The 12,674-nt window shown below is 40.9% G+C and overlaps 1 protein-coding gene across 2 annotated transcripts in view; it reads left to right on the forward strand.

Moving 5' to 3' along the window:
- Positions 1–12,674, forward strand: part of CDK6 (cyclin dependent kinase 6) — a 140,961-nt gene that overhangs the window by 83,982 nt on the left and 44,305 nt on the right. The gene's annotated exons all lie outside the window — the stretch shown is intronic.

Genomic DNA, 12,674 nt, shown 5'->3' on the forward strand with positions numbered 1-12,674 from the left:
CACTACCAGCAAACAACACTGCTACTGATTGGCCAGGGAAAACTAAAACATATCTCTGTAAATTGGATGTTTCCTTCTCTCCCAGAGACACAGTATGCTCAGTGTTTCACAACCCCTGTGCCTGTAAACTGATGTTCATTGCCTGAAGCTGAGAATATTCACTTTGTAACATGCAGAACACAGCTAAGCCCAGTTCTGGACTATTAAAAATACATCTCAGTGCCACAGCTGCAACAGCAGATGCAGAGTATGCTCCCTTAACCACTGCTGAAATCGGAGTCTGTCAAACAGATGCCTGAAGGTGGATTTGAACTATCAGAGAAAGGGTTTCCTCTCTAAGGCCTCTATGCACACAGCGTGCAAGGGGTTAACAAGGGAGCTACTTCGAAAACAGAGGCAGAAGGTCATTGGCGGCAACAGCAAAGACTCCTACAGCCTGCCATGGAGAGCCTTTCACCCAGCGTTTCCCACCCAGGGGTTTGTAAACATTGGCTCGCAGCCATGAAGTCCTACAGAACTTCTCTTTACTTTCAGCATATACATTTATACATCTTAATGGAAACTGAAGCACAGCAAGTTATTCCTGCATGTCCAGAATGAGAGAAGGAGCTTCTGTTCAAGTTGAAGAGATGAGGGAAAGAGCTATTACTCGTGCTGGAATTTGAAAACATAGAGATATGCTTGTTTAGTGGTACTTCACATGTAACATAGCTGCTGTTCTCAGGCAAACTTTCTCAACTCACAGGAATGTGTAGAATGCTGTCACTTAATCAGAATCCAGAAGAGCTCTTTTATCTGCCATTTGTTAGTAACTAGCAATATTGTTCTTATCTCATTGTCCTTTAGCCTGATGCAGTGCCCTCAGACATGAGAACCTGTAACATGAAAGCACTCATTACCTTGAATATTCCTGTTTGTATTGTCTTAAGCTATTATCTCTTTAGCTTAAATAAGATGCTTTGTATCAATTTTGAGAGATATGAGTCATCTGTGGAAGTCTGTTCTACAACATCATTTTCACAAATAGAACATTTTATATTTTTATAAGTCTATAACCACTCTGGAATAGAGTCTTCGGTGATCTAGACTAATTCAGATCTTTTTCATCCAACTAATACAATGCTATCTGTAATTAATTTCTCCTGGAATCTGGCTTCTCGAAAATAACATAAATTAATCATACAAGCTTTAAAGTTAAAATTGGGAAATGAAGCCTAGCAAGGTCTAGTATTGGACCAACTGTAACATTCTGGTTTTCTGCTAACTCTTCAGATGCTTAATATCAGTTTAGAAAATCCTGTAGCATTTATAAGTGGAGGAAATTTTCTTTTGGGTTCTTTAAAAACCTTGGGCTTCGCTTTGTACTGTGAATCCTAAGTTTTGGCTAGTGAGTAGTGTATCAAGTAGCAAGGGAGGAGATGTTGCTTCTTTCTCCACAGAATAAAACAGAGTGCTGTCTTCTAGAGTTTTTATGAGTCCCATCCATTAGAGTCAGAGAGATGGAATACAACCTGCCTAGATCTACAGTAGAATCCAGCTTGGTTAATGTAATTAATGCCTGCTTTTATTTTTATCCAGTGATGGTCTAATATAAAATGCATACACATTCCAGAGAGCAGTATCCAGAAACTCGGCTCCTCGCCCCTTCCAGCTGATTGTTCTTAAGCACTCAGCTACTTTCAGACACAGTCTTGCCCCATGACTCATATACTCCTGGCAGAATAGTGACTTGGCTTCAGCAAAGGCAAGGAAAGAGCTGTCACCCAAAAACCCCCTAGCCTAGTGGTCAAAGTATTTGCTTGGATGTAGGAGGTGCCAGTTAAGTCCCCTTCAGGCTGAGTTTCCACTTTGAGAATAACATAATAACATCTGTACAAGATGTTAATGTGGATGCAAACACATATTGCTGCCACCACTACTCGTAGTTACAAGCTTCACCAGGTAGGACTCCATATGGACTTATGCTGAGAACATCCAGGTATCTAGGGTATCAGTCTGCCTAAACATGCATCACATGCAGTAGAGCTTCAGCAGAAACACAAATGCTTGTTTCTCCAGTACAGGCCTTTCTAATGTGTGTGACCCTCTACACTTAAGACCCACAGACACTTTCAGACTAAGAAGAGAAAATTGATGAGTAAAGATGCCTACAAAGCTCATAGCCTTGAAAAGTCAGTGGATTGTGCCTGGCATTTTATTGGTCTTAATCTCACAAAGCTACTTAAATGTGAGAATCAGACAGCCTGAAGACTCACCTTAGTCTTTTGTCCTTTCTGTCCAGTCTTTGGTTTGGACATGAAATTACATGTCTACAGCAGGTTCTTGTCCTGCTGATATTTACTTCAAAACTCAACTCATTTCTAATGATCTGTGGTGTGTTTAAACATTTGAGTATGTATAAACACACACACCTATCTATATATTGCATCTGTATATAGAAAGTTCATCTTTTCTTTTTTTTTTTTCTGGAAACCTGTCTATTTCCAAACGTCTTTTCTCATTTGTTTTTAGAAAGAAAGATGTTTCATGAGGGGTTTTTTTCTCAAATGTAATTTCAAGGAGCCCTTGAAAGGCATTTCATAGGAGTTTCATCTCTATGGTATCATTTACATTTTTACTTACTTCAGTTTGAAGTCACACATTTGTTTAAAGCCATAGCAAAATCTACTGTATTCAATTTCAAATGCAGAACAGATTTGCAGTGTTTAGAGTTGCCCAGATTCTTTATGCCATAGGTGTACAAATGTCCTGCTTCATGTCAGCCATCATGGTGATAATAGGATTGAAGTCTGCACCTTGTGAAGTAGTGAGGGCAGGTACATCCCAAGAGGAGCTTCTACTGCAGAGAAGCTGTCTTGTTTGCAACCCTGGGTTCCCTTTGGGTTTTGTTGTAACACAGGAGGTTTAACTGTGAGCTATTGCTTCACATGAGCATCACTGACAGATGTTGCTCCACCAGCCCTTTTATACACTTTACCAGACAATAAATGAAATTGGTACTTTGCCTCCAGGTCCCTACTCAAGCCTTGGTAGAGTCTGTATCACTAAGAGCACAAGTTTCCACTTCCAACAGGGGCATCATATTCCCAGTCTGCTTTGGGGAAGGAGAGCTGTGTGGCTGCATAACACTATTTCAGGTGCTATGGGAGCTCCCACCATACCATGCCATGCTGCTGGGGAAAGGTTACAGCTCTTAGTGCTGCTGGTAGATGAGTGCTTCTGCTGGGAGTTGATAGGACATAGAAGTGAAGAAAGCCCAAAGTTACAAGAATTTTTAACAACTGTAGCTAAAATGTAGTAGAGATATGAAGTTTCTCATATGTATCAGCTTTATAAGTTATCCAGACAAATATCTTAATTTTAGATGTGCCAGAAACTTCTCTTGTCCAAATCAGACTTTCAGGATAAAAGACATTTGGAGAAATTTTTTTTTATGAATTGGGACTGAGCTTATTCTACCTTCATGACACATTCTGGGTAAAGATCAGGTAAGCTCTTACTCAGCAGCTAACCCACTCATGCACACATGTCCTCTGCTCACCCTGCCATATGTAAACAAGGTACACCTGTTTTACTTATATGCCCTGATTGCTATTTGTATCCTTACTTTCTGTTCAGCTCTGTCCATTAACTCAAAGGACAGCATTAGTTCATAAGTTTCGTTCTCAACTGAATGAAAACAGTATCTTGTAGAAGTTGTTTGCACCAAGTTTCCCCTTTTTTAGAGTCCTAAGCTGAAAAACTTCATTTTATTCATAATGGTCTATAACAATTCAGCATCCTAACAGAATTCTGTGTTAAACTCTGACCCAGTGGTTACATTTGCCTCAAAATGGTATAGAGTATTTCTTTTTGAGAGTGACTCATTTGTTCAGCTCAATTTTGATGGTCCTATTTCATTAAAAACTTTTAAATTCCATCTTCTTTCTCATCTAGAAGCAGCTGTAGAGTCCAGGGTAAGGCCTCTCACCTAGAGAACTGGCAGTATTTAATCCATTCTTTGGGGCAGTATTTTCTTTGGGCATCCTCTCCTTCTGTTAAGCATGGTTTGAAACAGAAGTGGGCCCAAGTTCCATGGAAGAGAGGTCTGTGGTGGCCTTCATGGTTTTGCTTTATTTAGTTTTTCTCTGTTCAGAACTGAAGTCTAACACAGCACCCCAGGAAGTGGGGAAACTTTTTTCTATTAACCAGACTCTGGTTTTCTAGTAGCAATGGAAAGCTGGTCTTCATTATAAAGCCAAACTGTAAGTGGTAAGGCTCAGATTCTCTAGTCTGATGAACTCGGGAAGAGACCAGGCAGTCACAAGGGCAGTTTCTGGGGCTCTCAGCATGGAGCCGACCATGGTTTGGTCCTTGGTGCAAGTCAGAGCTACATGTTCTCCCTCTCCCAGGAACTGGGCATAAGTGATGTGAGAGACTGTAGAAGAGCTGGGTGCCACCCAGTGGGAATATGTAGGGTGCTAGATGAGTTGCTTTTGTGGCTACCTAAAGATGTAGAGTAGAGCAAAGCAACTGGAACAAGGTCCAAGATCTGGTACTAGAAATTATGACTGTTCCTCAGCTAGCTAATGCCAGCAGGTGACTGAGCAAGTGGAAACGTGCCAAATTGCTGCAGCCAGATCCAGAACAAGACCTGTATTCCAAGGCAGAGTTGCAGGCTGCCACCTTTTTAATGCTTTGTTTCTTTTGGTATTGTGGAAGGAAATCTCTTCTTTCTTATAGTAGATGTTTGACTGGATCAGCATAAGAAGCCAATGGTGCTTATTTCTTTCTGCCTTTGTGGTTTTTTCAGCTCTGAGATAGATTATTAGAATTTGCTGTTTCAGCCTACAAATTTTGTTTGATTGTGGAGTCTTGGAGCATGACTGAAGAATGGCTACTTTCTTTTAAAGCCTGTCACTCTCAGTGTTGTCAAGTGTCTCTATATGTAAATACATTGCAATATCAGCACAAGCCTCATTGCATGCAAAGGTGACTACTTCTGTGAAGAACTGAGCTATCCCATATTCCACAGGAGGCTGCTCTGCAGCTCAGAGATTAGGGCATCATGATTTTGATTTTAATACACAACAAGCCCTGGCAAGTCTTTGACTTTCGTGAGCTCTGGATCAGGTACGACAGTGTTGCTGATATTTTTGCTTCTTTCTTTTCATATAAACATAAAACACTCTTCAAGTGAAGTTTCAGGTAGTGTCTCAGAAATGTTCTCTGTATGGTGCCAGTAAAGAATTCTATGAAATATTCTGCTTAATGGAAATATATTTCCTTGTATTAGTTTTGAGGTAAGTTCTGAATTATCACTAATGGTTGAAAGTATTACCTCATCTTAAGAGCCAGTTTTCCTTTCTGGTAGCTGTTGCACACAGCTGCTTAGTGCACAGAGACTTTTGAGGTAAAAACACTGAATGTAGGTAAAGTATCTTCCGCTAGTGTTTATATACACACCCATGATGTGCAAACATGCGTGCACACATGCGCGCACACACACACACACACATGCATTCCCTCCTACTGACAACGGATGTACCTAGAAATATTCTTCAGCCGCACCATCACAGTGGGTTACGTGGTTCTTCCTAGAAATAAAAAAAGAAAAATTCTGATTAGTTTTGTGTGTATAAACCACAAAAGAAATGAATGGCTTCTTTATTTGTCAAGTTATGTTACAGTAGATGCTAAATCTTGCTTTCCTCAAAGCACAAACATTTTAGCATCAAAAAGAGGAGATCACATTCTAAAATAACAACTTGATAGTGGGTGGTACATGTGATCAGGATTTGTGTCTTCTATAAATAGAAAATTTTTTGCTTGATGATTTAACTAATGAAATAATAACAACAATCCTTCCATTTTTCACAAAGCAGTTAATCAAGCTTGTGCCTAAAATGGAGACAAATATGAATAAAGAGATAAAATTGATGTTACCATGTGCACTTCATGAGACCCATAGCACTTGAAAGGATGTCATTTTTATATATACTAGACCTTTTGTCAAGAAATACAGTGCTTTCTAAAAGCCACCAGGCTAGTTTGGTACACTTTTACTTTAAAAGGGAAACTATTTTAATGTTTCTGTAAACAGACAAAATATAATCATCTTTCTCTAAGAAAGAAAGGTTCTCTTCAGCCATACCTATCTCTGCAATGGAAATGAAAACAGTTACATAATAGTGGAAGAACTACTACTCAAAAAAGAGATTAAACAAATATAATTATTCAGCCTGATATTATCCCTGGAAACTAAAGCACATTGTATAATGTAGTCATCATTACCTTCTCCATCACAGTTAGAAATAATAATAGGTCTTTGGAGATAGATTAAAGAGAGTGCTAGGCTTGCTTTATAAATGCAGAATGCTCAGCGAATTATTTAAGGAGCGTGATGGGAAAATACAGTAAGACAGTCCCCAGCAAGTGAAGCAGACACACTCCTCCTCGAAACCAGGGATGAAAAATATGTTCAAGTCATTGTACAAAGGCTGAAAAGCCTATGCTACCATCACCTATCTTGGCCTTATTACACTTTCTGGACAAGCGGGTTTTGGAAGGGCTTTCTCCCTGTACTGGATGTTGCTGTGCAAGGTGCTGCAGGGTGCAATGAGGTATCATCCCTCTCCCCTTCCTCATCTCTTCTCTCCTTGCTCCCCCCTCCAGCGTACCTCAGACTACCCCTTCCCTTGTCTCCTGGGACTCACACACACACAAAGTTTTCCTATATGGCATAGGCGTGCTCTGCTCCTGCAGGTCTTTGGGGTGTCCCTGCAGGGCATGGAAGTGGAAAGGGAGGTCAGGAATGTCCGCACTGCTGGAGTGGAGCAGCTAGTGGTGATTCAGTGCACAAGGGGGCTGGAGATGGATGAAAGTCTGCCTGCGCAGTGCAGAGCAGGGCCACCTTGGGCTGCTCAGGGAGGCTCAGAGCAGCGTGCAAGGCAAGTGTCAGAGCCCGTGATCCTGCAGAAATGCCATCACCTCATAACTTAGTGTCACCTACCCTCTGAATTGCCACTTCTACCCTCCTCAATCCTGGTTGTCAGTCACTATTCCAAACTGCAGGCGGTGAAACATTATTAGGCAAATTCTTTCTTTTCCTAAGCAATTTTTAATATTACTTTGACTTCATTTTAAGTAATGTTACACTGTCAGACCAGTGAGCCATTTTTAAGCATATTCATTTAAGAAATTACATTTCTTCTTTTCAGACTCTGTGGAGATTCAGTGTGGTGTTTCTAGCAAGCAAGAGGAAGGTGTATTAGGGAGAGTCTCCCTGCAGTGGAGATTGAAGCCAGGCTTCTAATCAATATGCAAGCCCAGATTTTTAGCCGTCTGTAATTCTGTCCTCTCCAACTAGTCTGTGGTGAATGTGTCAGGCTTAGTCATACAGCTGAGAAGAAATTTTCTACAAAGCTTGAAGAAAATTCTGCAAGTCCTTTTAGAGTCCCAGACCTGAAGAAGAAACCATGCAGTAGCAGCTCCATAGTGAAGTTGGAAAGATTACACTTTGAATCCTCCTGAACAGTTTGAAGCGATAGATTTTTTGTGAAGTTGGGAGACCATGAAGTGACATTAAAGAGCAATATTCTACATACTGCACCATATATTCTATAGCTATATTCCCTTATTTTTACTCAAAAAGAAAGGACAACAATAAATGAAAAAGAGTCAAAAAGATGCCTGAAAGATAATATAAGATAATATGAAAGCCCTGTTAGGGGCAACTGAACAAAATAGCTGAGTTTAAGAACCATGTTAAGGAACTTTAAAAAAAAAAATTACAAATAATCTTTCATGAGGTTGAAATGCTTTAAGCAATGAAATGATCCAGTGTCTAACGGCAAATATAATTAACAAAATCAGCACCAAAAGACTACAGTAGAAACCACAATTACAAAAGCAAAAGATTTGGAAGAAGAATTTTATTTGGATTCAAGCATACTTTGTATGAATTTAAGCATCCTGCTAATTGCTTTTGTGGAATGATTTCTATGAAAGCTAATATTTTAAAAGATTTTATAGGCCTCTTCAAAGTCCCCTCAGAACTAATTAGAGTAAAATTAATCTCATCCAGCTTTAGATGTCTAAAAGGAAGATGTCTACATGTGGGCCAGTCAGTTAGATTCTCCTCATAGATAGTAAGCAGTTGCAGCATGTGTTCATCTGAGCTGTACAACACACGATAAAATAAGATCAGTTGCTGGGTGAGATGAGGAGTGGGCCATGCCTCCCCCACCCCATTGCCCTCCTGGAGCCCCCTCTGAATCAGTGGAGATGAGGGAAGCATAGCAAAATGCCTCCTCTGTGGAGTGAAAGGAAGACCAAGGGCCACAGCGTGACTCACTGAGTAGTAGATTAAAGAGTGCCAGGAAACATTCGTGGGTACTGGAGCTCAATTGTCTATACTGTTAAATTATTAGAATAGTTCCTGGCATGGTTTTGAGTTATGCCAACCAGCCTTTCCCCAGACGGTTCCTAGGCACAGTTAAGCATGGACCAAAGACTATTCCCAATAAGCAGTTTGCATGCGGTCACCTTTTTTGGGAGGCTGAGAATTTAGTAATATGGACATAGGCCACTCTGTGCCTGTTGGTCTTGGTGCCAAAGGAACATTTCCTGTCCCATTTAATTTCCTAGCACAGACATAGCTGCTGTGTTACAGTCTGATCCCTGCTTTGTTCCTGTAGCTGTGCAACTGGGCATTGGTCTGTACTTAAAGTCTGTGGCAAACCGAAATGTAGTCTTTTGTGTCTATGTTACTCAACCCCATCCTTAAACCTCTGTTTGTCTTTGTCTTTTTTGAACGGTATGCTATTCAGACAGCAACTATATTTGGAAAGGGAAAGATGGAAATTAAATGAGACTGACAGAATGCCTAGATCTTCTGTTTGCATTGCTAGTGAGCAGATACTTACCACCAATTTAATTTTTCATCATAAACAGGTACCATGAAGTGCAGGATTGAAACTCCTGGGGCTAGATGGTCCCAGATAGCAACATCTGTCAGGTATAATAAGGCAGAAAGCTTTATTTCAAAATAAAGTTCTCTTTCTTCTTATGACTCTAAATGCAGATCTCCCCTTGTTTCTCACTGAGCACATTTCCTTCTTTAGGAGGTCAGACACAGCCTTGGTAGACTTTTGCAGATGTTCTTCTCCTTTCTGATGCCTCTCAGATACACATTTCATCCTAAAGTGCTGCCTAAATCTATTGGCATTTAAATTGTTAGAAACAGTGATCTGCAGCTACTGGTATCATTCTTATCTGATATCATCCCATCTTATCTGGATAGTGGAAACATAAAATGTGCACTGGAAGAGGAGCATAGTTACTCCTTTAAGTACATACTCCTTCCAGTGTATGATTTATTCTCAATCTTTTTGTATGCAGCTTAATCTATGAAACAAAAATGTCATAGGGTATCCTCAGTGCAGGAAGAGTGGGCTGAGAAGCTAAGGGGGTAAAAGGAGCTAATGTGGCCTGGGAGCATTTGGAGGCTGTTGGAAGAGGAGGGGACAGGGTGTGAAATTTGGGGGAGTTTGCGGGTGCAAGGGAGCAGACGGGGAACATGTGGGAAGTCAGAGCACATGGGACATGGCGGGGCAGCAGTCTGTGTCCAGCTGGGCGTTTGCACATGAGCAGCAGTGGGTAAGGTATGTTCAGTGACGCTCTCACAGGGGCCACTGGCAAGTGGCAGAAAGGCAGAGGCAGGGGAGAGGAGGCAGGATGTCGGGGGACAGCTTGGGGGAACCTGGGTGGTGTAAGAGAGGAGCTAAAGAGACCAGGCAGGGTGAGGAGAAGCGAGGAGGAGGCAAAGGAGGGAAGTTTTTTAGATGAGAGGACTAAAATGCAACATGGTCACTAAAGCCTACAATCTCCAAAGTATTTAGGAGTCTTGTGCTGAATTTAGGATCTCTGTCAGCATGTGAGCGTGAACCCCTTTTCCTGCAGAGCAATCGCCATGTGCCACATTACGTGTGCATCAGATTTTCAGGAGAGGCAGAATTTAAGTGAAAAGTACCAATGGATGTGCTTGCTTTTTTCATCCTAAAAATGGGACTTTATCAAGCAACTCTTTATCAAGTGCTCTATCTCTCAGGGAGAGCCTGTCTCACTGGTGGGATGGCTTACCTAAGCAAAGCATTTTTTTCATTCTAAGTCAGAGCTGTGCTAAAGAGGAAGTGATGATCTAGTTGTTCAGCCTCACCATATCCTGTGTTCAGAATAATTTTCATTTCTACTTATCTGCAAATGTTAATGGAATGTCCACAAATATTTTCTTGGTTTCTATGGTAAGAGAAAGAGAGTGTGAAACTCTGTGTCAAAACCACTGCATCATCTGCATCATCCTGTGCTTTTCAGGAGAAGACCCTGACCACTAGAGGAGTCATCTGTGGCATTACTTGTGTGCAAACTGACATTTAGTACATTTTGATCCCTTTCAGGTTCACATTTTGAAACACAGACTTGCATATTATAAACCATAAAGGTTACTTGGTCACTTCTACAATTACACAGTAATGACAGAGTATATCAAAACAGCTCAACACAGATTACTTCCTCTCTGACTGTAAAGCAATCAGGCATTTGCTGGAATTTAACTCTAAGACTTTGGAAATAATTTTTTTTTTAAGGGCTAAGTTTCCAAATTACTCAGAAGTAAAATCTCCCAATCCCCTGTGTATGCATGCATGGAGCGTAGCAGGGTGCAAATGCTTGGGGAACTGTGCCAGTAAGTGGTCACGTGGGAGAAGCAGCTAACATGCTGTACGCTTCCGCAGCCTTCTGAAAACAGCACTGTTCCCCCTGAGCAAGCACCCAGGGACCAACTATGAGCTGCGACACTTCTCTCAGGAAAGGAGCAGCTGCCCTGTGCCGCATTTCCCTGGAAAAGGGACTTCAGTTTGGGGCATACTTTGTCAGAATTATTCAAACTGCCTTGCAACCATGCATCCCCCAATCCTTTGCCTATGAGAGTGCAGAACCCTAATGTGGCAGGGCTGGTGGGATTGGGAAAAATAAAGTACCCTTTCACTCTGTGTGAGAACAGCAGTGTGGATCTCAAACCAGGAATCGTGAGGTTTGGTGGTATTCCCGCAGATCAGAGATCACACAGCTCTTGCTCCTGACACTGCACCCAGCCACTGACAAACAATAATGGGTTGAAATTGTTATATCTAATTTCTCAAAGCACAGTTTCTTCAATAAGCTTTTCCACAGATGTACTGGGAGAATAAAAGTGCAGTTCAGTTTGAGAGGTGTATCTGCATCAGGAAAAATATGTATGTGTTTTAGGAGGAATTCTCTCTGACTCAAATAGGGCAGCTCCAGTAAAAATCCCTGACCTTCAGTTACATTTGTCTCATTTCCCTAGAGTGACTCTCTGAATAAAGTCTTCTGGTTTTTATAGAGGGAAATATTTTGGAAAAGCACCACTGGTATGGTACCAAATCAGGAACAAGACAAATGGAGTTAAATAATGCCCAACTTCCACACAGGAACCTGTTTCTGTGGACAGGTATCTGGAATTCTAGCTTGCCCGTGCAGTACTTTGCACTGTGTTATTGAACTGTTTCAAAGACAAATTTTATGAATAGAGATCAAAGTGTTTAAGAGGACTGTTAGCAAATATGACCACTTGTGCAAATATCCGTGAACCTCCCTTCAATAGCCCTTCAGTAGTTCCAAAGGCTGTCAGGGCATGTAATGATTGTAATTAATGTTGTATTTGCTTTTGTTTCAGCTGGCTTTGACCAGCAAATTCAGCTGATTACTTCCATTGTTATTTTTGCTTAGAAGACAATTATATTGTTATCATTAAAAAAACCCACTCTTCTTACACATTTCTTTGTACTGGTCTTGAAATTCAGAACTCACTATCCTAGTTAATATAATTTTTAAAGTTATTTTTATTCTTATCCTTGCACTTGTTTCTTTTCAGTGTTTTTGCTTTGTTTCATGTTTCTCCTGAATGCTGCATCTCCCACCTTTGTGTTTGCTGGAGAAACAAACCAATAATTGTTGAGACCCTTCCTGCCCCCAGATTAACAGTCAGACGTTTAAATTATAGCACACACTAAGAAAATATTGGTATTTAGCTGATGATCATGTGTTGTTATGGCTGGATTATAACTGTATTCAGGAGCAGGATACTCCTGTGTCTCTGAGATTATATTCTAGCAACATAATAGCTCCCGCAGGACTCTGAAGAAGCTCCTTGTGTTCTTCTGTAAATATACTGAAGATACAGTCAGCCTCATCTGTATTTGGTCTATTTGTGGGAAACAAAAGCATAAATATAAACTGTCCCATCTCTGTTGTGGGTCCAATGTGGACGACTCATCAAAGTACATCAATGGAGCAGTGCCAGTAAAATTCCCACTGGGTCTCTACAACATGTTGCAACATGACCACCAGGACAAGAACAACCTAAAAGCAGACGCTTTATGTGGCATATGTCCCTGGGAAAGAGTGTATCATTTGAAAATAAATTGTGAGAGAAGTTAGTGCTGGTCTACCAGCAGCACGTGGGCAGAGACAGTCACACAACTATAAAGGTCAGGAATCTGCCAAGGATCCCTGTGCTGTGTTGCTCAGTTGAAAACTGCCAGTTTAAGGTACCTCTGTGTGTGAGGAAACTACAGTGGACAGCACTGAATGCCTTTGGTAAGGGACAGCTTTGA

The sequence above is a fragment of the Haliaeetus albicilla genome, chromosome 2 (genome assembly GCF_947461875.1).
Source record: "Haliaeetus albicilla chromosome 2, bHalAlb1.1, whole genome shotgun sequence".
NCBI classification, from domain to species: Eukaryota; Metazoa; Chordata; class Aves; order Accipitriformes; family Accipitridae; genus Haliaeetus; species Haliaeetus albicilla.